Below are 9950 nucleotides of genomic sequence, written 5' to 3' on the forward strand. Positions count from 1 at the left end.
TTTAGATAAAACCCCAGCCCTTGAATATATGGCACTCCCAGGACTGGACACCCTGGCTTGTGACAAGCCACTGTGCTGCTGTGAGCCTCAGACACATGTGTGTGAACACACTCAGCAGAGGTGCAGACACAAAGGTGCATGAAACTTGTAACTGATAGTTCAGCCCAACCACAGAAGGTAATAAAGAACATCACACAGCACCCCAGAATTTATTTTTTCACTGTGTCATGTTCTTTTGCCATCTCCTAGGCTAGTTGAGGTGTGAAAGCAAAATTTCCTAACAAAGCAGTTCTGTAAATACCTTGGCCTCTAAAACAGTCCTGCTGGACTGCCACCGTCAAGTCAGCAGTGCCAAAGAATGGCCTGCCATTCAAAAGCCATGGCTAGAAAACAAAGCAGTCCGGCAGATGGGTCAGAGTTACGTGTTGGGCTGGACATTCGGGGATCAGGCTTTCAAATGAGAGCTGTCACTTGGCCTCCATTCTACACCCAGTTTCCTGGGGTATCTGCCTTCTGAACCTTGGAGCACCCAAAAAAGACTGACTCCCAGAGTCGGCAAAATGAAACTTTCTGGTTATGCAAGAGAAGCCTTCCTGCATCAAGAGGGACCAGTGAGACCAGAAGAGGAACTGGGAGGCTCAGGGATTGCACTTGCCCTTGTGATTTGTCTGAGCTGCCGAAGACCCTGAGGAAGACCCCTGAGGAAGACCACGATGTCTGGTGGTCTTTTTGAAGGGCCAGATTTTCCCTTGGAAATAAGAGAACCACAGGCCATGAGACAGAAAAAGAAAACGAGCTTGGAGGGGAGGCTGGGGGATGAAGGAGGTACCCTAGGTGTTGGGATCAGCATTTCTGCTGTGGAAAGCCAGAGCGCGTGGAAGGGGAAGAGCAGCTGTGCTGTCCAGGGTAACGAGAGTCTTCCTGGAGGAGGGCAGGAGGCATCAGCTGGGGCCCGGTGCTTTCCCTGCCACTAACGAGCTTTGTGAGCTGCTGTCTCTTGCGCAGATGTGGCCAAGTTGGGTCAGGTGTGAGGCAGCCTGACTCCCAGCTCTGTGAGTCTTTGATGCTGAACTATCTTTGCAGGGCTCCCCAGCGTAGCTCAGCGAACACTGACTGAGCACTTGTATGCTGGGCATAGGGGCGCAAAGGCGAATGCCTCACTTGGTCCTACATCAAGGGCGGGGTCCTGTCTTAAGTGCTCCGGGTGTCAATCAGAGAACAGCTCACTCTTGGAAAGCATTTGTTATACACCAGGCAGCGTTATGGACACTTCCTGTTGATTGACATCTGTTAGCTCTTTTAATCCTCCCAACAACCCCATGAGGTAATATGACTTTTCTAAATTTTGAGGCACGGAGAAATGAAGTCCTGTGTCTGAGGTTTCACAGCTAATGAGTGGTGGAAGCCTGGCTCTGTGCAGCTGCTGTGTGTATTTGGGGGGTGGGTTCTTACGGTCTCCATTGCTGGACTGTCAGCAATTACGGGACCAGAGGGCCTTGGTGAGATGAGGCCCCCTTAGTTTTTATTGCGTTCATCCATGTGCAAATCTCTGCAGACCTTTGCAGATCCTGAATCAGGGGCTGAGAAGAGGAGGAGAGTGTTGGAGCAAGAAGAGGTAGGGTCAAGGTGGGTGTTTGTTTTGTTTTGTTTCTTTAAAGGGATGAGAGAAAGCCAGCTCAGAAGATCTGGAGAGGACCTGGGGCCTCAGACTGACAAACCAGGTGATGGATGACAAACACAAAGGAAAGGGTGGCCTTGGAGGAGGAGGAAGTGGGGTGCAGGAAGGTGGGAGCTGTTGTCAGGATTGGAGGGGACTCATTATGATTCCACTGATAGGAAATAACCAGCATATGTAAATCCCCAGACAGAAAGCAGGTTAGTGGTTGCCAGGGGCTGTGGGGAGGGGGAAGGGGAGGGAGGGCTGCTTAATGGGTCTGTGGGGGTGTCTTTCTGGAGTGATTAAAATGTTTTGGAAGTAGACAGAGGTGATGGTTGCACAATATTGTGAATGTACTAAATGCCACTGAATTGTTCATTTTTAATGATTAATTTAATGTTGTATGAATTTTACTCCATAAAGAAAAATCAGAAGTGGGAGAAGTGGAAAGGGAGCAAAGTGATGAGCAGGAGTTTCTGGCGCCTGCTTGCTCCCTGTGATGCAAGTTTTATTTTCATCATCTTCATCACCATCAACACCTGACATAGATTTGTTTCCTAGGGAGTGAGCGCTGTGAGATTCGATCCTGTCTCTCTAGTACTGGAACAACCACCTCAGTAAGTGTTGGAATGAATGGAAGGATGGTGATGGATGGATGGGGTGGAGGGTCAGGTGGCTCCTGGAGGTAGAGCATGGAAGAGAGTGCTGGTTTGGAATCGCTGGCTGAGGAGAAAGGGAAATGGAGCTATGGAAAAGAAAAAGCCCCAGTTCCTGATGGGAATGGGCCTGCAGATGACGAGGGCCTGGAGTCACCTGGGAACACCTGTGTTTCCTGGTTCTGTTGGTCCGCCCGAGTGCAGAAGAGGAGGTAGACCATGCGCTTGAGTTTGCTGTTACAAGTGGGGATTTCGCTGGGGGATTACAGTGGAAAGACGAGGGTTTGGGGGGAAAGGGCATTGGTAATAAATGGTTCAGGGAGGTAAGGAAGGATTGGCTCTGAACCCGAAGAAGATGGGAAGACGTGATCCCTGGACTCTCGGGCGCGAAGAGCAGTTCATCAGTACTGGGAGTGGAGACCGGGACAGCTGACCCAGACAAGAGGTCAGAGATGCGGCTGAAGGTGACGGTCATTGGGCTCCAAGTGGTCACAGTGTTGCAGGCGCAGGACAGTGACTTCCAACATTTGGTACTCAGGGTAGCCCTTTGGGATATGGGAGGAAAATATGAAAACTTGAACTTAGTTATTTTTTCCTTAAAAATGAAGGACTTATGTTTTAATAATATTTACATTTATTCTTTTTAAACAAACTAGCATATATTACGGTTGCATGCTCACTTTTTACTAATGGGATGAGTGGCCAAAGTGGTTGTGAAGGATACTTGTTTGGGAGGTTGGACAGGTCCTGGGATGACATTTTTTACTTTTTGAAAAATTTTTTGTGTGGAGGTAATTAGGTTTACTTATTTATTTTGAGAGGAGGTACTGGGGGATTGGACCCAGGACCCTGGGCATGCTAAGTGTGTGCTCTGCCACTTGAGCTACAACCTCCCTGCCCTGGGATGACATCTTAAGGAGTGATGTCACAAGGGAGACCAGGTCACGTGGCTTGCTGAAACAGAAGCCCTGTGTTTCCGTGTCTCTGTCACTGTTGCCTGGTTGACCCACTTGAGGTATCTTCCAGATAGGACATGAGGTTTCCCTGGAGTGTCTGGCTCTGCGCAAACCCATCGTGCTCTGCAGATCACCTTTTAAAATTGATCACAAACCGTATTCCTTGTAGGACTTGAACACTCATCATCGCCAGTTATTTCTGAAATCCATTCCCAACCCCCAACCCAGTTGTTTTTTTTTTTTTTTTCCAAATTGGACCTTTCTTCCCCTTTTCTTCTGACTTCTGGGTATTCATTAATGTTCTCTCCCTCTCCCCAAAAGATTATGACCTAGGGAAGTTTTTTTTAGGAACCTGGGATAACATTTTCCTGAACCTTGAAGTTTGAGCTAAAAGTAACTCAAGATCTGAGGAGCGAGGGGCAGGAGAAAGAGCTTGGTCCAGAACCAAGATGATTTGACTTCCAGTTCTGACTGCCGTTATGAGCTGTGTGCTTCTGGGCAAGTTGCTTAACTTCCCTGACTTCTGGTTTCATTTTCAAATTGGAGAGGTGATTGTCTATCTGATAAGGTTATGGGGAAAATTAAAGGAGTTAGTGACACATGTGGAAGTCCCTTAAACTTGATGGGGCTCAATAAATACTGGTTCTTTCTCCTCCTTAACACCCCCGTCTGCACCCCCAGTTTCGGCCTATGCTTGTGTCTTGTACATTTCCACCCTGGTGGAGGAGACAGGCAGGAACAAAGGGTGATCTCTGAGACTTCCTGTTGGGCTGGTATGTGATGTTGCCACTCATGTCCTTGTGATCTCTCTTTCGTGGATTCCTTTCCTCAGCCTTTATTATGTTTTGTTTTATTTTGTTTTTTACTGAAGCATAGTTGATTTACAAGGTTGTGTTAGTTTCAGGTGTACAGCAAAATGATTCAGTTATACATATCCATGTATGTATCTGTTGTTTTTCAGATTCTTTTCCCTTATAGATTATTGTAAGATATTGGATACAGTTCCCTGTGCCATCCAGTAGGTATTGTGTATCTCTTTTGTATGTAGTAGTGTCTGTGAATCCTAAACTCTTAATTTATTTTTTAATTTTGTCTTTATTTGTTTTAAGGAGACTTTAGGGCATCCGAAGTTCTGTTAAGGTGTTTGGTTAATGTTGAAACAGCTTATTCATTATGAGCCTCTCCCCCCTCATTAAATGCCTTCATGAGGAACTGATTTCATAGAGGGCAGAAAACAAAATACGCCACCCTCTCCCCCACGTCAGACACTAAGTCAAAGGAAATGAGTTCTGAGGGCATTTCAAATCAAAATGTTTGAGCCTGGTTATTGCAAAAGCCATTTTGTAGTTATGGAATGGAAATCTTCTTACTGGAAGATGATGATGATGTTTGTGGCCAGGGGACCCTCCCCAACCTGTTGGACATTACAGAGGCTAGGCTTCCAGGATTGCTGGGTGCCTGTCTCCACGGCTGGGTTTCTCTCGCTTGTGGGTACTGGCGACTGCTTTCTTGGACAGCCACGTGTCTGCATGCTGGTCTGCCTGTGCAGATCTCTCTGCATTTAATTGGAGTGTTGTATAGTTCGTGAATGAAGAATGAAAGAAGTTTTAAATCATTCTTTAGAGAAGGATGGCTATGAGGAAAAATAAGCCTTTGAATTACTGAGCTCAGTCTGTTGCTAGGATACATGGGTGTGGCTGTCCCTCTCCACCCCAGGAAAATACTGTATTGTTCAGTTAAAAATAACTACTTTTAATTTATGACTGGACTTTCAACACAGATGTTAATATATTTTGGGCTTTCTTTTCCTCTTTTTTTCTTCCCGAGTGATTTTAACATCAGGCTCTGTTTTGAAGTTCCTAATCATTTTATTTCTGTGATAGTGAGGTGGGATGGTATCACAGCATGGATGTGAGCATTAGGACTCTTTCAGAAAAAGAGCCTAGCACTGTCCCTGCAGCATGACAGCCACCCCATACACAGTAAATGCTATTTTAAATTCAGATTAAAGGAAAAAAAAAAGTTCAGGTTCTATGCAGGCAGTGTAGCCCTGTATGAAAAAGAACCTATTGATCAAACACTTAGAAAGTTTCCAAAAACCTCCATTTAAACCCCAAGATATTGGCACTCATGTGATGGATGTCTTGAGGCAGATAAAACAGTTGAGTCTTTTTAGTGGAAGAAACAGGGATCCTTTCACATGAAGTGGTACTTGAAAAATGTTGCTGTAATTAAAATATACAGTGGAGTTAGTTTTCAGGAAATGTACATTTTTCATGTCTTGAAGGAACCTTACAGAGTTACTTAAAAAAAAAAAAGGAAAGAAAAAAAAAGGAACAGCCTCTACTGGAAACTAGCATGTGATAGGGTTGTTTTTTCCCTTCCCTCTGTCTGAGAGCTTACAGCCTCCGTAGTAGGACCGATGTTGGGGTAAGAGAATCTTAGAGCTCTGTTTTCTTTTTAAAATTTTTTTTTTATTATTTTTTAATTGAAGTACAGTGGATTTATAATGTTGTGTTAGTTTCTGGTGTACAGTGTAGTGATTCAGATATGCACATATATTGTTTTTCATATTCTTTTGCATTATAGGTCATTACAAGCTGCTGAATATAATTCCCTGCGCTATGCAGTAGGACCTTGTCGTTTATCTATTTTACATATAGTGGTGTGTATCTGCTAATCCCAAATAGAGCTCTGTTTTCTGACATCACCCTCTCCTCCTCCTTCTGTATCTGGGAATCTGTTAGCTTGGATGGGAAAAAAATTCCATCTTTATATATGATGAATTCTAACTGAAGTTTGGCATTTTCTTCAGTTATGAACATGGGCAACAAACTAGTGTTAGAAGAATCCCAACTTTGTCACCAGTAAATCCATACCCTACATCAGCTGTTGCAGATACCTCCACGTATTATTTACATGCATCACTACTTCAAAATGATGGCAGACCACAGAGCTACGTTTAGGTCTTGTTACTTGACATATTAGTAAAGAAACACTCCTATCACTGTATCACAATTTAAAAACACTGTAATAACTAAATCTAAGTATGATGTGTTTGCTTTGAAATGTCTCGTGTTTTATTTATTTTAAAAAGTTAATTGGAAGAGACATCCAGGAGCATCACCTGATTGCCCCTGGGGTCCCTGGCACACAAAAGGTTAAGACCCTTCTCCTTGTCTGCAATTTAAATTTTGTCCTAAGGGACTAATAGAATGGCTCTTAACCCTGACTGCCCGTTAGAATTACCCAGGAGCTTCAGAACGCTTGGTGGCCCAGTCATACACCAGACTGATTGAATTAGAATTTCTGAGTTTGGGACCTTGGCCATTACAGGTGATCCCAGTGTGTAGCTGAGTTTGAAAACCAGTGGTCTCTGTGTTCAGATAAACCAGGCTCCTTCCCTCTCTCCCTCCTTTATGATTCTTTAAATAAGAACTTAAGTTTCATGCTCACGGTAGAAAATTCAAACTGTCCACAGCTCTCTCACCTTTCTAGAGGTAACCATTGCTGACAATTTTTGTGCATAAACAACCATTATTGATTCACACAGCTATACGTATACCCACGACAGAATTATACTGTACATGGTAACACCATACAGACATACTGTACAAGCTGTTTCACTTACAGAGAACTTGCATAACCAATCTCTGAGCTAAGCTGGTTTTTGAGATTTGAGTCTTTTTCTTTGGTGTTTTTTATTTGCCTGCAGCTAGGGAGCCTGATCCCTCTGGACCCAACCAGGAAATTTGGAGACCAGAATCCTTATTTCTGTCTTTTAAGAACTAGTGTGACGGACAAGAAAGAACAGCACTGGGGTCAGGCCTACCTGGGGTGTGGGGCTCTGGGAGGCTGCTTATACGTGCACACGTCTTTGAATCTGTTTGCTCATCTATCAGGTGGAGACAAAGGATGTTTCCTCACAGGGCAGTTGTGAAATGTGTACGTGGTGGGTGAAAGGTAGCTATTATGGTTAGCCTCCTTGCAGATTATATTCCCCAAAGAACCTTGACATGTTCCATGGGCCCCTTAGAGTTCTTTTTCCTATGAGTATGCAGAAAACACAGGGTCAATTAAAAAAAAAAAATCCAGGTGCCTTTACTGCAGACAGAGCCTAGAGGCCCTAAACCCGCCATCCTCTGGCTGGATTCGGAGTTGGCTTCAGGGCCACACTGATGCTGAATTCACCTCATCAGCTCTTCCCAGCCGAGTACTTGTACCAGGTTAACGCATCTTAGAAATGCCCCTCCAAGCTCATTGACCCACATCTTTGCATTTCATCTCATTTGCAAAAGCAGTTATGTCTAGAGTGAGAGCCACTATCCAAGCACGTGGCAGGAAAGAGAATTCACCCCAGATGGTTTGAATGGACTAATGAAAGGAACAGCTCAGAGGTGCTGGCCCGGCACCATGAGGCACCCGAGGACTAACAACAGTGGGAAACCAATATATCTGCTTGGCTTGAGGGGGCAAGGGGATGAAGTTACTGGAGCCCATGGGATCTGAAACTGGAGAGGGGCTGCCCAGCAGGAGCTGTGGTCATGAAGAATGGTGCCCAAGTTATGATATTTGAGGAGCGAGGGTGCTGGGAAGAAAGATCCTGCCCTCTCTCCTCCATTCTCCAGTCCTCTGCCGGGCCTCTGGTGGGCTGAACCAATGGGAAGCCAGCAGGTGATGGAGCCCCAGTGATGTTGTCTACAGGTGGCGCAGCTGTTCAGGGCACAGGCTAGGGCTGGGGCTGGACGGGGACGGGCAGGAGAATAACCAGATAACCAGCCCAGTGGCTGGCAGATGCCAGAAGAGAGTGAGGTGCCTGCCAGCAGGCTGAGCACTTTGATGGGCATGGTGAATGTTGTTCCCTTCCTCTGTCTCCAAGGGTTTGGATGTCACTTTTTCACCCCTGTCTTAAAGAAACACCAGCCAGGCTGCTCAGGCAGATGGAAAAGGAGGAAGAGCTTCATCTGCTAAACAGCAAACCCTTGAAACAAGATCTGTCATCTTTTTCTGAGCCCTGGCTCTCTTGGTGTCTGTGCAGAAACGCTATCCATGTAAATTGTCCTCTAGTTCATGGCTGCCACTGGGCTGGTAATACATTAAAGACATGGAGATCCAGTTGAGGAGATGTTAATTTGGAAACTCCGTCTCTTGTTTCTCCTGACACCCATGCCTGGAGATTCCTAGTCGTCATCTCTGGCTCAGAGACCACTCTGGTGTGAGCGTAGCATCACCAGCCACTCTGCAGGCCAGCCTCTCAGAGTGCAAGAGGAGACCAGGCTGTTCCGTCATTAGAGCCTCCCAATATATTTAAAAAGTGGGAAAATGCATATTAGGATTAGAAACACCCTAGGGAATCTTTAATGTTTATATGTGAGAACTGAATGTTGTTTTTTAAAAATACAAACATAATATGACCTAATCGTGCTTTTCACAAGAATATTAGAGGAGTTACAAAACTATGGAGACAGCGCCTACTTGAGGTGGTGTGATCCGGTAATGCGATGTCAGTTCAAAGTTCTATGATGAATGTCTTCCGTTTCAGCCCCATTGCTGTTATCTCTGTGAGGCTGGGTGTGACTGTTGGGAGAAGGTATCGGAAGTCTGGGGCTGGGCTGTTGTGAATTGGGTTCTTGCCAGATCTACACCCCACCCCTCTATGTTCTGTGTACTTTGATTCCCTTTGCCTCTATACCTTCTCAGACCCAGGTCTGTAAAGATTCAAGTCTGCGTTTTGTGTAATTACCAAGCACAGGAACCCTGCGGGAACCTCTTGTGGGACGGAGTGGTCCAGCTCACCGCCATGGGGACGCCTCTTCCTTCTGTCTCCAGATGTTGACTTTTGTCAATCACTGCTCATCCATAGAAATCTCATCGAAGAATAGAAAAGGAAGCAAATGTAAAATCAATGATGTAAAATGTAAAATCAAAATCTTTAAATTTTTTTTTAAAATAATACGGTGTTTGTTGAAAGATTTGGGAACTAGAGACTCAGGACGGTGAATGGTGAACTCTGTTTTCCCAAGTTACATGCAAATGTGATGGAGAGTGGCTTAGTGTTTTTGTTTTTGTTTTTAAATGGAAAAACCATTCTAGACTTCAGCTATATGTCAGTAGTGCATTAACAGGATAGGGCAGCAGTTTGCCAATTCCAGTTGTATAAGAAAGGACATAAGGAGCTTGTTATAAAGGCGGATCTCAGCCCGCCAACCCCATCCCAAGGCATGGAGTCCACCTTTTTAGCCAACATTCCAGGTAGTTCCAGAACCACAGCTTAGGAAACACTGCAGCATGGGACTTTGACCTCGTGAAGCTTTTTTTTTCCTCTTCCAGTTTTACTGAGATATAATTGATCTACAGCACTTTGTAAGTTTAAGGTGTGCAGCGCCATGACTTGACTTATATCATGAAATGATTATCACAGTAAGTTCAGTGAGCATCCATCATCTCACACAGATACAAAATTAAAGAAATAGAGAAAATATTTTTCCCTTGTGATGAGGACCCTTAGGATTTTCTTTTAACTTTCATATATAACATACAGCAATGCTAATTATGTTTACCGTGTTGTGCATTGTATCCATAGGACTTCTTTATCTTATTGCTGGCACTTGGTACATTTTGATCGCCTTCATTCGGCCCCCTCCACCCTCCCCTCCCCCTTAACCCTTTCTTAAGGTGTTG

At 44.7% G+C, this 9950-nt stretch overlaps 1 protein-coding gene across 4 annotated transcripts in view; it reads left to right on the top strand.

Annotated features, from left to right (window-relative positions):
- Nucleotides 1–9950, top strand: part of MGAT5 (alpha-1,6-mannosylglycoprotein 6-beta-N-acetylglucosaminyltransferase) — a 333568-nt gene that overhangs the window by 18114 nt on the left and 305504 nt on the right. The window contains exons 2-3 of one of the 4 annotated variants that reach the window (XM_032479342.1): nt 1556–1626; nt 2219–2274. The exons of 2 other annotated variants lie outside the window; for them this stretch is intronic. The gene's annotated coding sequence lies outside the window, so the exon portion shown is untranslated. Of the gene's footprint in view, nt 1–1555; nt 1627–1658; nt 1722–2218; nt 2275–9950 lie in introns of all 4 variants that reach the window. One more of the 4 variants, XM_032479341.1, reaches the window with a different exon arrangement.

This window comes from Camelus ferus, chromosome 5 (genome assembly GCF_009834535.1).
Source record: "Camelus ferus isolate YT-003-E chromosome 5, BCGSAC_Cfer_1.0, whole genome shotgun sequence".
NCBI classification, from domain to species: domain Eukaryota; kingdom Metazoa; phylum Chordata; class Mammalia; order Artiodactyla; family Camelidae; genus Camelus; species Camelus ferus.